At 42.7% G+C, this 15,744-nt stretch overlaps 1 pseudogene; it reads right to left on the bottom strand.

Moving 5' to 3' along the window:
* LOC115664878 (mechanosensitive ion channel protein 10-like) overlaps positions 1–15,208 on the bottom strand; it is a 32,510-nt pseudogene extending 17,302 nt beyond the window's left edge.
* Positions 15,209–15,744: the final 536 nt, after the last annotated feature.

Genomic DNA, 15,744 nt, shown 5'->3' with positions numbered 1-15,744 from the left:
TGGATCACTAAGACTAACTCAAAAGTCTGATAGCTCGATTCAGCCTTACTCTCAGGTTCTATGTACGGGATTGCAGTGTTATGAAAAACCTTGAAGTCGGTCTCTCTATGTATAGTCACCAGCTTTCCATCTACAATAAATTTGACATTCTGGTGCAAGTTCGAGGGCACAGCTCCTACAATGTGTATCCAAGGTCGTCCCAATAGAAAATTAAAGGTACTAGGGATATCCAGAATCTAGAAGTTGACTAGAAAGAGGACGGAACCGATCAGGAGTCCGAGCTCGATCTCACCAATAACTTCTTTCTTCATGCCATCGAAAGCGCGAACAGTGGACCTTGAGGTCTAGATCTTCTCTTCATTAATCCCCAGGTGACGGAGCGTGGCTAGAGGGCAAATATTTAGCGCTGACCCATTATCGATTAATACCCTCGCTACCATCTTATCTCGACATTTTACGGAAATGAGCAAAACTTTGGTATGGTCACGGCCCTTAGCAGGGAAATCCTCATCAGCAAACGAGATTTGATCCTTAAGTAAAATGGATCCAATAAACTCTTCTAATTGACCGTCATCGATACTCTCTGGCACATGCACTTCATTAAGGACTTTGAGCAGGGCGTTTTTATGTTTTTCAGAAGATTTGAAGAGATCCAAGAGCGAGATTTGAGCAGGCATCTTCCTCAACTGATTCACTACATTAAACTCGCTTGTTTTAATAATTGCTAAGAATTGCTCCGCTTCTTCGTACGAGATGGTTTTTTTCTCAACTGCTTCGGGAGGCGCGTAACAACGGCCTAAACGCGTGACAGCATCAACCTCTTTCGTCTTATAATTCCAAGGGACTGCCTTGGCGTTGTAGCTCGGGGCTCTTTCTACTATCAGGTCTTCTTCGTCCTCGAGTGGGAGTTCAATCACTACTGGCTCCACAGCACGATCATCGATCTCTAGGGTATTGAATTCTTTAGACGTAAGGTCAATGACTACATGTTCGACACTTGCCTTCTCATGTGTCCACAGATCATCCTCAATGGATAAGTCGATCACTACGGGGGTAATCATGCCAACCATCTCTTCCTCCGGCCTAGGTAAGTCGTCTATACCCCCCTATCCATCCGGAATAACATCTTTCAGGTCAATAAAAAAGCTCGAGGGAGGCGAGTACTTCACCATATAGTCAAACTTCCCAATAGGCTGACCTAGCGTGCTTATCACTTCCCTGTCTTTGTGAGCTGACTTCACGAGTTCATTATCCAAGCTGACTTTCATGGTTCGAGGCTCGGCATCAATGCCTAGACGTTTTCCTTCATCGTCATTTATGGTCTGAAACACTGCTTCGCTTTCATTGGCTGCTTCTATAACTTTTAAAAACTCGGTGGCCATCTTCTCAACTTCCTCCTCCTCAATTTCGCAAACAAAGTTCTCGGAGGATAGGTCAAATACGGCTGTCGGCATCGTCATGTCATCCGACTCTTCCTCTTTAACACCCCGGATTATCCCTATATCGACCATTCTAGAGATGCACTCCAATTTTTCTTCCATTAAGATCTCATCTCCTCCTTCGAAGTGCCCAGCCAATACGAGTAACTCGTATAACTTAGGGACGTCTACTTTGAAAGCTTGCTTAATCACGCTCCTCTCTTTGCTAACCATATTGACACCACCAGCATGGTTCGGCAAGGGGTTCTGCTGGACATTAGGTGGCGGTTCCCTGAACGACAAAATACCCTTGTCTATTAAGTTTTGAATTTTGTGCTTAAGCGTCGTGCAATTGTCTACATCATGGCCCTTCTCGCCCATGTGAAACTCGCAGTACTTTGACAAGTCGAATCCAGGGAACTTGGGAGGGTTATCTCGAGGAGTCTCTTTAGCTATCATCCCTCTCCCCAACAGCATGGGAAAAAGTGCCTTGGTGTCTTTTTCTTGAACTCGTAGTTCTGATGCATCCCTCTTCGAAACACCAACGGGTTTTGAGAAGATGTTGAGGGGGGTCTTGTCACCACTAGACCTTGCACATACGCCATTCCTATCTCCTTTTCTTTCCGACTTGGGAATTTCCGACTCGTTCCTTCATTTAGCCTACCATCACGCATTGCTCCTTCCACTCTTTCTCCAACCTCCACTAACTGGGGGAAAGTCAGGCATCCAGAACCAACCATCTTCAAATAAAAGTCATTAGGCAATGCTTTGAGTAAGACGTCCACCAACTCTTTCTTATCGAGAGGAGGACGGACTTGAGCGTCCAAGGTGCGCCGCCTTTGGGCGAACACTCTGAAAGACTCACTCGTTTTCTTCTCAGTCCGAGTTAGCACTTCACGAGTCGGAGCTATTTCAGTGTTGTACTTGTATTGGAGGATAAATGCCTCAGCCAACTCCTCCCATTTTTCCATCTTCTCCGTTTCCAGTAACACATACCACTGCAACGCCGGGCCAGCCAAACTCTCTTGGAAAGTCTGAATCATAAGGGGAACATTCTGGACGTACCTTCCCATTCGGTTAAGATAGTATTTCAAGTGGATTCTTGGGTCTCCTGTCCCTTCATACTTGCTAAAATCAGGGATCTTGAACTTCTCAGGAAAATTCATTTGCGTGTATCGAGACAGATCCTCGATCACATGCTCTTCATACCCTTGCAATGCTCGTAACTTCTCCTCTATCTTTGCGAGCCTCTTGTTATGCTCCTCCTCCATACGGGCCGCAATGGCTTCCAAGACGGGATCAAGTTCTACCACTACGGGTGCAGTATTTAATGTCTCCCCAACACCATTCCTCCTTATAGACCCTTCTTCGGGTTCGGGGGCAGCTTGTGGCGCGGTTTGATTAGCATTCGGCACTGCCAGCGCGGCTCTAACTTCATTGGTGAATTGCGCGAGTTGAGCAGTTAGCTCATTGATCTTGTTATCAAGCGCGGTAAAACGGGCATTTTGCTCCTCGATGTTCATCCTTACTATTCTCGAATGTGTGCGAATAGGCGATCGCCACGAAGCCGTAGTTTCGGGACCTGATTTTTCGTAAAATAAAACAAGAAGGCCGGAATTAGTACGCAGTGAAGTGACAGAACATAAATTGCACCCCTTTTAATTTTATATTTTCTTATGATGAAACTGAAATAAGAAACCTTTTGCACAAACCGCACCTTGTGTAAACAGTTTCTTATAAAAATTTCATTGTAAGAAATTATACAATTAAAAGGAAGTAACATATAGTGATTGATTAAAATGCCCATGTCACGTTCCATTCAACATACAAAAGAGGGAATTTCACTAATTACATCAAAATTTGTGAAAGGAAATCCCTATACACCCGCTAAATAGTAAAAAGCAAACTTAAACATTTGCTCTAAAAGTTCATGTAAGGAAAAAGCCCTATACATCAATTCTAAGACAATTAAAAGAAAATCCTAAAAAAAACTAATAGAACATGACTAGTCTTGGATATAGGGCCTCTTTACAGCATGTTGCGGACGAGCTTGTAAGCTTTTTGCCAATGTTCTGCCTCAGCCAGGGCTTCGTCTCTTTCTCTTATGATCCACCCCATTTGAGTCTCCTCGGGGGTCGAAATCACAGGGAATTTTGGGATGGTGACGGCGAGCTCGGGCTCGACACATCGTACAATGTACTCCTTTGATGCATAGTGTTCCTTCATGGATCCTTGCAACTCCGTTACCCGTTCGACGTCCTTCGGTTGGCAACAGTAAAGTATGTTGATGATTCGTTTCACCTCGTTCTTCAACTCCTCGAGTTGGTCCCCCTTGACAACCTCATTGCGAAAATCGAAACGAAATAAACCCGACTTTAGAGGGGGAGGGATTTCTTGAAGCACATAGAATTGATGGGTGACTCTTAAGGATAATAAGAAGTCGATCCTGTCAAACCTAAGAGTGGAATTGGGTCGCTATGGCCGCTTGTAAGATATACCTTAGGGAAATGAACCCAAATGGCTTGCCAAAGAATTTACTTAGGTGTAAGATTCTCGAGAAAGTCTACCCAATTACGAAAGGTCCAAGGACGAAGGAATTTTTCTATCTCTCTGAATTGGGTAAGGGGATTTATGTCTTTGCTAATATGAGGAATGGCTAAGTTTCCTCCAAATTGCTTCAAGTGAGACACAAACCAAACTTGGAGAATACCTAAGGGGGCTATAATGGCTACACGCTTGTCCTTCTTGAAACGATTGAGGGAGATGAACATTTCGGTGAGGATCATGTTGATAAACCTTTAGAGGACGAGGATCGCATCGATAACATGGATGACAGCGGGGTCCATTATTTTTTGAGTGAAGGGAAATATTACAAACCCGAAGAAGGCTAATAGCAAGACTTTAGTGGATTCGGCTCTAGGACTCGAAAGGAAACGATAGAATCGTTGCTCGAGGAAAGCTAATGGGAGACCCTTGGAGTTTCTATTGAGGAGTGTCCTAATTTCGGGCGGTGGGACCCCCAAGATTTGACTCAAACGAGGGACTGGATCCACGCCTAAAGAAGGATCGACAACACTAAGGGGAGGGACATCGTCTATGATGATTTGAATTTCCTCCAAAGTCGGGGTTAATTCATGACAATCAAACACAAAAGTCGAGGTTTCGGGGTTCCAAAAGTGGGCTAAGGCCTTGATTAAGGCCACTTGAGGCTCTATATGCAAAAGAGACATGAGGTGGCTAATCTTCTTTTTCCACGTAGTTCTTCTTGCTCCCGTCGAGAGCACCCCACATGTCCAACAACGCTCGCTTCGGGATCGGGAGGATCCGAAGCTCATCGAGGCCCATGATATCTAAGCCTAGGGGTATTTAAATCAATCACTATTTATTACGAAGTAAATTTAAATTCGCATAGAAAAAAGGGTTGCGACCATTGAACGCGAAGGAGATACAAACCTTTACCCAAAATGGTGGATATGTCAAACACAAAAACAAGTCACATGCCGACTCGTGAGGCTCACTAAAGGTGGGAGTTCTAAAGGCTAAAGGTCCCCATCCCCAATAGATCAAAAGAGTTTTCCCTATTCCGCACTTACGTCGGACAGTCGCCTTTATCACTATTTGAAAATGGGTGGAACCCTTTACACCAACTTGCAAAACAAATATGTCAACAATCACTCCACCCCTTATAACTCCCAACCTACAAAACCATTTAACACAACGTTAGTGGACTTACCTTGGCCTTCACAATGCGCTGCCATAAGACCACGTTAGTTAGCAAACAATCAAGTTCATTAGGTCTAAGTCCTCAAGTCCCCAGCGGAGTCACCAAGCTGTCGCGACCTATCCACTCCGATTGGATTATGCCAAAAGGTATTTGTTGATAGATATGAACAACGATTAGTTCGCTTGAAAGGTGAACCAAATGGTTCATTAGTCCAATGACCGAGGCACTCCCAAGCCTCATACCTCAAGCGACAAGAATTGTCTAATTTAAGCATTCGATTGGAGTCGCCACTAGCCATGATAAAGGGTCGGCTAGAAATCCTGATGGAGACGCGGGAGTGTCGTTTCGATACGTGCGAAAACCAGAGATTCTAAAATTCGGGGACTTGATTACACTAGCGATCTAACTAGTGCCTTTTCGGTACCTAAACTTGAATTTCCGCAAACTAATGTACCGGGTAGCCTATCGAAAAAGCTAAGATTCCGCCGAACCGTTCAAAAAATTGAAAACAACTATCAATTTATTAAAAGTGCGCAACCAGATAATCATGAAGAAAATAAACAACAAGCGACCTAGCATCGTCTTTAGAAAGAAAAAGGCAATCAAAAGCCCTAAAGTAAAGCCCTAATGGCTTATCCGATTTTTGGAAATTTTTTTAGGGGGTTTTTCTCAATTTTCATTTTTTTGTGGATTTTTTTTAAACCTAAAATCTAGTGAAATTAAGCCAAAAACTGATTTCTGAACATTTCCTAATTTTCTAGGTTTTTTGGAATTTTTCTGAATTTGTTAACAATTTTTTAATTTTTTTAATTTTAAATTTTTTTTTCGAAATTTTCTGAATTTTTAATTTTTTTAATTTTTTCAGAAATTTTAATATTTTTCGATTTTTTAAACATTTTCGGATTTTTTTTTGGAATTTTTAATATTTTAATATATTTTTTTTGAATTTTTGAATATTTTTATTAATAAAATAAAAAAACGGGACCGGGCCCCCTGACCCGATCCGAGCCGCCATTTAACCCGGCTCTCTAACCCGCCCAGGACCCCTTTTTCGTAACCGGTTTTTTTGTTAAAATAGCTTTGGACCACAAACCCGTTTAAACGCAATTCCATTTTTCTATTTCTGAACAACTTTTTGTTCAATCCCATTCAACAATCGGAACAAAAAAAAAGTAGGTTTTCTATTTCTAGACCAAAAATGAGAATCATTTCGAGAGAACTCTTTCTTCAAAACACATGTTCATCAAGTCACGATCTTTGAGGTGGAAAAAAAGTAAAAATCAAAAATTTCAAAACTTCAATGAATTTAGAATACCTACCACCCACTTGAGTGAAATTTAATTTTTTTAGATGCCAAAAAAAAAAAATAATCAAAAATCAAAAATTTCAAAACTTCACAGAATGTCTTAGAATACCTGTGACCACCCAATTTGAGCGCAATTTAATTTTTTTAGGTGCCGAAAAAAATTAAAAAAGCAAAAAATAAAAATTTCAAAACTTCACATAATGGCTTAGAATACTCGCCATCCACTTTGAGTGAAATTTAAATATTTTTAGGTGTCGAAAAAATAAAAAAATAAAAATTTCAAAACTTCACGTAATGGCTGAATACTTGAGCCACCCACTTTGAAATGCGAAATTTAATTATTTTTAGATGCCAAAAAATATAAAAATAAGCAAAAAGCAAAAATTTCAAAACTTCACGAATGGCTTAAAATACTGTGGCCACCCACTTTAGTGAAATTTTATTTTTTAGGTGCCTAAAAAAATAAAAAAAAAAAAGCAAAAAATTAAAAATTTTAAAACTTCACAGAATGGCTTAGAATACATGTGGCCATCCACTTTGAGCAAAATTTAAATTCTTTTAGGTGCCGAAAAAAAATAAAAAATAAAAAATTTCAAAACTTCACGTAATTGGTTAGAATACTGTGTGCCACCCACTTTGAGCGAAATTTAATTTTTTTATGTGCCTGAAAAAAAATAAAAATAAGCAAAAAGCAAAAATTTCAAAACTTCACAGAATGGCTTAGAATACCCTGGCCACCAACTTTGAATGTAATTTTATTTTTTTTCGGTGCCGAAAAAAAGATAAAAAAGCAAAAAATCAAAAATTTCAAAACTTCATAGAATGGCTTAGAATACATGTGGCCATCCACTTTGAGTGAAATTTAATTTTCTTTAGGTGCCGAAAAAAAATTAAAAAATCAAAAATACCATTTGGGCACCTAAAAAAAATTAAATTTCACTCAAAGTGGGTGCCTAGAGGCATTCTAAGTCATTCTGTGAAGTTTTAAAATTTTTTATTTTTTTAGAACCTAAAAAAATTTAAATTTCACTCAAAGTGGGTGGCCACAGATATTTTAAATCATTATATGAAGTTTTGAAATTTTTGATTTTTTACTTTTTTTGCACCTCAAAAAATTAAAATTACACTCAAAGTGGGTGGCCACGGGTATTCTAAGTTATTTTGTGAAGTTTTGAAATTTTTGAGTTTTTGAATTTTTTTGGGCACCTTAAAAAATTTAAATTTCACTCAAAGTGGGTGGCCACATGTATTCTAAACTATTCTGTGAAGTTTTGAAATTTTTGATTTTTTGATTTTTTTTGGGCACCTAAAAATATTTAAATTTCACTAAAAGTGGGTGGCCACAGGTATTTTAAGCCATTCTATGAAGTTTTGAAATTTTTAATTTTTTGATTTTTTTGAAAAAATTCAACAAATTTCCTATTTTCCCAAAATCTGAATTTTTTTTATTTTTTTGGAAATTGTGATGAATTTTTCTAGAATTTTTCAATTTTTTTGGATTTTTTGAATATTTTTGAGATTTTTAGGAATTTTTTGGATTTTCTAATTATTTTTATTCCATTTTTTAAAAAATGGATTTTTGTTCCTGGAAATAGAATTTTGTGTTGTTTATCAAACGGGTTTTTGTTTCAGGAAATAGAAATTTTGTGCTGTTATCAAACAGGTTTCTATTTCAGAAATAGAAATTTTTTGTCGTTATCAAACGGGTTTCTTTTCTCAGAAACTCATCCTGTAACCAGAAATAGAAAAATCTATTTCTGTTTCAGGAACTCGTTCTGGAACAGAATGGTTATCATTCGCTACCTAACCCGCCCAGGACCCTTTTTTCTATTTCTTTTTTGATTTTTTTTATCCTTTTCTTTTTTTTCTATTTTTTCTTTTCTGGTCTTCATCCCCTGCATGTCTTCTGCCCATGCACGTCCCTCTTCCCAGAACACCTTTACTGAAACTTTCTTCACCGAAGCCACGCCATGGAAGCCCACGGCCGGCCGATGGCTCGACCCACACCGGCGACTCCGATTACCACCATTGGCTCCACCTTCACCGCCGGCCGCCGGACCGTCGACTATCCCCCACCACGAAATCATATTAACAAGCAAAAACTCGACCTCCGGCTACTACACTTCCTGCCCCAAGAAACGCACTAATCTAAGCAAACAAATATACACACCAAGCAGCAGAGATAGTGGACTAATGGGGGCGGCCTCAAATCGCGGGCATCACCCAGCAAAGGAGAATGGAGCTTCCGGCGAGGGAATGCGTACACGCAGCCGACTCGGGCAACGTGAGATATGCGACAAAACCGAAAGAAATCACGAAAAAAAAACACGAAGTCAGTCACCCAACATTAATCTCAAGACGAACAAAACGTATATCGAAGGTTTTACGGACTGATCACATGTTGTTTTGGTTTCGGCTTTCATTTAGACATTCCATCGAGCAGGTGGGATGCGCCTAAACTGAGGGATTCTAAGTCGATTTCAACGGGATTCAAAGGTTATTTCTTGATAAAAACTGTTCGAGAATACTCACCGGCGGTGAAAGAAGATGTTTCCTCATTTTGTGGTGCCGAGCGACCACCGAATAGACTCGGTGTGCCCGACACCCGAGAGGCAGGGGAGGGGGGACTCAAAACAAGGGAAGATGAAGAGAAGCCCACCTGTTCGCGGCTGGCCGGAGTGAGGCGCGACCGCTGGAGGGGTTTGGCAGGACCGACGGCGACTCGAGTGGATGACCGGCAAACGTACCAAGCCCTCATCTTTTTGGGTTCACCCTCCAACCCTCTCGGTCCCTCTTCGTTTCCTCTCAAATCTCTGTTACACGAGGACGAAACGCAACAGGCTGGGGTGATGGGCATTCGGCGACGGTGGTCGGCTCGCTAGGAGGGGGAAGAGATTTTCCGGCGACCCCCGTAAGGAGGAACCGGAGCGCTCTCCTCACAGACCCCTCTCAAGCTCTCCCCGGATTCTTCTCCATTTTTTTTTTTTGCTTCATGTTGCTCTTCGTTCTTTTTCTTAAAATGTTAATGCCCCTCTTCTTATCCTACTCGCTCTTCTTTCTCTAGGGACCACGGCTCACCTCGCTTTACATCGTCTACTATGCCCGTCGTCGATCGACCTCCTCTCTCTTTTGTACCTCCCTAGCGGTCCCCCTCAGCCGAGAAATGGTAAAGGGGAAAGAAAAGGAGTCGCGGGCCAGGCCGAAGGGAAAGGGGACTGGGCCGACCCCCGTGAGAGAAAGAAAAGGAGTTGCGAGACCGGGCCAGGCTGATCCGATCCACTTGAACAAGGTCGGACAGGCCTGGAGTTTTCTATTTCGATTTTTTTTAATTAAATTTTTTTATTTTTTTAATTATTATTTTATAAAAATTAATAAGAAAAATATGTCTAGTAGACCCCACTAATGCCAATGCACCTAATGTCTATATGCCATGTGATTTAACGAAAATTATTTTGTTTAGGGGTTAAAAATTAACCTCTAATTTTATATGCAATTAAACCCTAAATGGATAGTCAAAATTTATGTGTCAACAATAGGCACCAGGGTCCTGGGCCGCGGTCTCAATTAGGGGTAAGCATGGTTCTAGGGTAAAACCTAGAGCCGAAGAACCGAATCAATGAGAACCTGTCCGGCTCCAGTTTCCAAGGTATGGAAGGTAAGTTCCGGGTTCCAAAAATTGGGGAACCTGTTTTGACGGGTCAAGGCTCTAAGTAGGTAAAACTTGGAACCTGGAACTTGAAATAAGTTTTTGTATTTTTCTTGATCTATGTCTTAGCGTGATTCTACGGTATTCCATGGCATCCGATGTTAAGTGTATAATTTGGAATCATTAGTCTAAGTTTTCATTTTATGATTGAAATTTTTACTTTGTTAATGTTTCATATTCTTTGTGTGTCTAGATATAAGTTGTGGTTAATAGTTGTAGCAGCAAGTGGTGGTCATTAAAAGTAATGATTCATTGCTATTGTTCGAGTAATAATACATGTGGAACCTAGATAGATCCAAGAACCGACCCTAGAACCTGTGACAAAATAGGTTCTAGGTTCTAACGTATGCAAGATAGGTTTCAAGTTCCAAAAATGCGAAACCTATTTCAATTATTAGGTTCCAGTTTTTAGATGGAACCTGTACAAAACCCATAACTGCTCACCCCTAGCCTCAATGGACCTTGGCTCAGGTGCGGGAGATCCAGGCATGGCACTAATGTCCCGAGCCTAGCCTCAATGGACTCGAATTAGGGCTCAGAGCTGGGGATCCAAGCATGGACTTTGGCGTCTCAAGCTTAGCTTCTATTGACCTAGGGCCGACCTCCATATATCGGGCGCCAAGAACCCAAGGCACAAGCACCATGGTGCCGGCCCCAACCTCTGTGGACTTGGGTTAGGGCATTGGGGAGCCAAGCAACGGTACTAAGGTACTTGGCCTGGCCTCTATGGACCAGGGCTCAAGTGCCGGGGACCTGGCCAAAGGCATCGAGGTCAATGATACGGGCGCCAGTGTCTCAAGACCCCATCTTCTTTTACCTGAGCTCGGCATCGGAGTTCTGAGCCCAACCTCTTTGATCTCGAGCTTGGCCTCGATGGGCCCTGGGGACCCGGCCTCAACCTCTAGACTTTGGTTTGTTGCGAAGAGCTGGAAACTAACGTTGGGTTTTTCATGTCCAAGCACCGATTTCTAGTAATAACTTCTGATTTTTTAAAAAGGGAAACCGCTTTCCTGAATTCAAGCATAGATTTTATATTGACTGGAAAAACATTTTCTATTGATTCATTTTCCAAAGCGATTCAAATGCCAGAAAATGAGGAAAAATGTTTTTCTGAAAAATATTTTTTACAAAACAAACGGAGCATTAATTAATTTTGATTTGAAACCCCTTTTGTATTGGTGGTTGATTTCTTTATCCTGCTCTTTGAACAAGGAATCCCTTGAATGAAAAGCGTGGTCTAGATCTCTAGCACCGGTTGTGGGGATACCGCGCAACACCTTATGATCATGTGCTATTACCACTTGATGAATCATTGGATTTGCACAGCTTGTTCATGGAGCTCCCCGACCAAAAAAAAAAAAAATAGAAGACACTCACTCTCCTCCCTTCTCTTTATCTCTCCCTAGTGGTGCTCACCCATCCGACCAACCTCGAGCCGTCCACCATCACCGCTCGTCGCCCGAGCATCACCGCTTTGAGCCAGCCATTGTCACGCCGCTGCTCCTCCAGCCCTTAAACAATGTCGTTGCCCCTTTTTGTCTCCTATCACACGTCCCCATCTCTAGCAACCTCTAATGTGTCTCTCTATCTAGTCACTCTCACCAAGCATGGTGCAACTAGAGCCTTCTCTCATCAACAAGGACGAGAGGCGACAACAAGAAGTCGAGATCGGAGGCTGAGCTCGCCTCGAATCTGGGTTGATCCTATGTCGATGGCTCGGATTGGCCCCAATCCGAGGTAGAAGAGGGTTGATAGATGCTATAGGTGGTATGTACGATATCATGATCATCATCGACCCCTGGCCCAACAATTGCAGTGGTAGGGAAGGGGAAGAGGAGAGAAATAGAGGCGCTGCCGAATGGATTTAGGTGGCTCAAATCTAGCCATCGAGCTCAGAGATGGGTCATGGGGTCGCCGACGACATTGGAGGATGGTTGGTATCGTTTTTTATGGTGTGTTCGATTGCCGTGTGCTGCAAATCCAATGGTCAACGGGATGGTTATAAAGAGACGGTACACTAATTGTTAGCGGTACTACTTCTTCCCGCTTTACGAGAGACGTGATGGTCAAATATGGATCCTTTATCACGTACAGTGCTCCCTTCGAATCATCATCGATTTATGAAAAGAAGGTTCTCATCAACAATTGACAATTGCCCGAACACGGGGTAAATAGTCTTTATCCACAAAAACAAAAATCAATCAAAGTGCTCCCTAATCATCATATTCAATATTGAGCATTGAGGTGAGTAGTGACTTAGTGAGACCCACCACTCAATCAAAAAAGGCGTGCTATGTACGTAAATACTATGTTTGTTCCCCGTGCATTGATTGATAGAAGATTGGGCAAAATGAGAGTAGCTTAACAAGAGGGACCACCTTTTTCGTTATCATGCTCCACTTTCGGAGTCATGTCTTGCACCAGGCAATATTTAATCAGCCATCTTAATGATGTTAAAACCTAGGACGTTTGACAAAAGAAAGGCACCATGCAATGATGATTCGTGATGTAACTATACATTACCCGAGCGTCAATGCGGAGAACATATTGCACATGCTTAGTCCACTAAGAATGTGGTGGATAGTCAACCCCAACACAAGCTATTAGGGAGAAATTACCGCTTCGATCATAAATCTATTATACGGACGCCAATTCGTTCTTAAACTATCCAATTTTGCTAGCGTACTCCTAAATATTTTCACGAAATTTCAATATAATCCTTTCGACTAATTGCTGACGTGATGATCCATGTAGGACTTCATCTCGAGTAAAGTTATCCTTGTGTGTGTGCCACATAGGATGGCCAATGATTACTAAACGTCACATTGGCAATTTTTGGTGGCAATTGGCCGAAAGGACTACATTAAAATTTCGCGCAAAGGTTTTGAATTACATTGACAAAATTATACAGTTTATGACCGAATTGATATATGTGCAATAGGTTTATGATTGATATATTTGTTAATTATCCCCAAATTCTTGAAGTGGGAATTTGTGTTTTTAAGTGAGATGTGGTGTCGGTCCCATAATAGATTCTTGAAATGTGATTGACTCTGATCTTTTTGAACTGCTATTAGAAAATGATAAGCAGAGAGAGAGGTTGCGGTAATTTCACATTGGCATTATTTGACAATCACTTACTTGGCACCAGGGTTGGCAACGTTCTTGAAGATCTTGTGGGCACAGGTCCTAGCCTCCCGCTTGCTGTTGATCTCGGAAGACTCGGCCTTGGCGAAGTCGTCGATGGTGTGAGAAATGGTCGACAGGCCAGAGAAGCGGACGTAGTTGATGAGCCGCTTCACGGTCCAAGCCGAGGGTCGCCTCTCCATGCTTAGCTTCTTCAACTTCTCCATGTCGATCTTCATTGACTGAAACCTCTCTGACCTCATCACCATCAGCGGCGGTTGCTGAGCCGACGTTCCGCCTCTTGGCATCGCCGGCAAAGGCTTCGACACCTAGTTGAACCAAAGAGGTCAAGAAGCGAAGGATTTCTGAAACAATATTGAGTGTCTGACTTTTCAACTTGACTAATCTCCACGGGTCATTGTAAATTATGTCAGCGACATGAATTGGGTAAGGATTCACCATGGGGTTGCATCGTGGCCCTGACTGCTAGAAGTAGATTTAACAGTGTTTTTTTGTATAGAATCTGTTTAGTATAACATTGGTGATAAAAAAGTACCATAATTTTTACACTGTGTATAGAGTACAGCTTATATAACGGAGCATCTCCACATATGCAGCACTTACCAACAGTTTTTGTGAAAACTTCCTCATCATTGGTGCAGCTTCAAGCTATATTGCGTACTATCAAATAAATAAATTGCGGGATTGAAATTCCCAGTATAACTATGGCGCAGTACAGTTGAGGCATAATTATAGCTAAAATAAAATAATTTGGGTTGACAAAACGGAGGTGACCATGACTCGAAGACCAAATAATTCCTAATTGAATATTTGTGAATATGGGAGGATCCAAAATGAAATATTTTGTGGTCGCCTTTGGTGGAGGTTTGCTGATAACCTAGATGGTTACACGTGAAATCGACACGATTGAAATGTTGAGATATCCAAATAAACATGTCCATGTACATGCAAGCAACGCCAACATTTAGTACCTGCAAGCTGTGCCGGAGCGGAGCCTCCCTCTCCTCTTCCTCCAGTGGCGGGCCGGAGAGCGCGTCGAGCACATAGTGGTGGAACACGCTCAACTTCATCCGGTTGAAGAAGGTCACGATGTGAAACGATGATGCCAGCACCTTTACCAGCACAATCTTCACCAGCCAGAAGGTCGCTGCGACCAGCGCCCGGAAAGCCCACCTCACCACCTGGTAATCGCCCCCGCGAACGTGCGGGAACATGATCACCCATGCGATGAGCACGAGCCCAAGCCACGCGCAGTTCTGGAAGCTCCGCCAGAGGCCGTACATGAAGTAGAGGACCTTCTCCCGGAGCATGAAGTTGCGCTCGATGAGGAAGATGAGGAGCGCCACGGTCCAACCGGAGACAAGGCGGCCACAGAAGACGACCTGGACCATCACGCACCACTTCCACAGCCTGAGGCCAAGGATGGCGCGGTCTGCAAGGGGCTCAATCGTGAGGGAGCAGACGAGGCAGGTAGTGATGGCGAGGAAGAGCGCCCACTCAACGGTGGCCCGCTTGTTGACTTTGTTATTCCGGCGCCACCTCCAGTGCTTTCTCCGCTCTTCGTTTTCATCATCGTCGAGCCATTCATCGTCATCGGAGGAGGAGGAGGAGGTGGGTTCAGATGGGGGGTAGGGTTGGAGTTCTTCTGGGTCTTTGAAGATGGTGGCGGTGGATTTGAGCGGGAATAGGAAGGCGGTGGGTTCAAAGAAGCGGGACTTGGGTTTGGAGAAGGCGAGGCGGCGGAGGGTTTTGGTTCGCGATGGGGTATGGAGGGTCGGTTCGGTGATGGCAGCGGCAGCAGGAGATTGTATGTGTCGGGTTTGGTTGGTCTATACTAGTGAGTAGGATTACGTGGTCGTTCATGTAGTTCTTAAGGTCATGCTCTGCGTTTTGAACGTCCATGGTGGAGAGAGAGATAGAGAAATTATGGAGGTGAAGGTTGCTTTGGGAGAAGACGGAGCTTGCTTTGGTTTCCTTGAAGATAGCATGCTCATGCTCATATAATTGATGGCAATTGCCACCCAATTGCCACTGAGAAGAGAAGGAAAGGAAGCTTTCGGTTTGCTAACTTTGGAGATGTGACGTTCCACGTGGATCATTATTAGATCAACGGTGGGCGAAAGGAAAAAATGTTTCATCTGTTCTTCATTCTATAGATGATACGCATGTTTAAAACTAGTTTTTTTTTTTAATGACACGGACTCCTGCACCGACCACACTACAAGAGTTCAACCGGCCATATACTAATCGGGAGAGAACTAGCCAAACCCATAGACTAGCCTCCATTAGGAGTGTGCAACCGGACCGAGTTTACTCGAAATCGGATCGGGTTTACCCGGAAATCGGACCGGCCCACCCAAAAAACAGGTTCGGGAACCGATTCCCATTTGAACCGGTCCGAGAACCGGTTCCATTTTTTGGGAACCGGTTAGAACCGGTCCGG

Source organism: Syzygium oleosum, unplaced genomic scaffold (assembly GCF_021117445.2).
Source record: "Syzygium oleosum isolate NSW1041296 unplaced genomic scaffold, Sole_v2.1 Sole_v2.14, whole genome shotgun sequence".
NCBI lineage: Eukaryota > Viridiplantae > Streptophyta > Magnoliopsida > Myrtales > Myrtaceae > Syzygium > Syzygium oleosum.
Note: the sequence above shows the minus strand (reverse complement) of the source record. Positions and strands in the feature narration are given on the sequence as shown.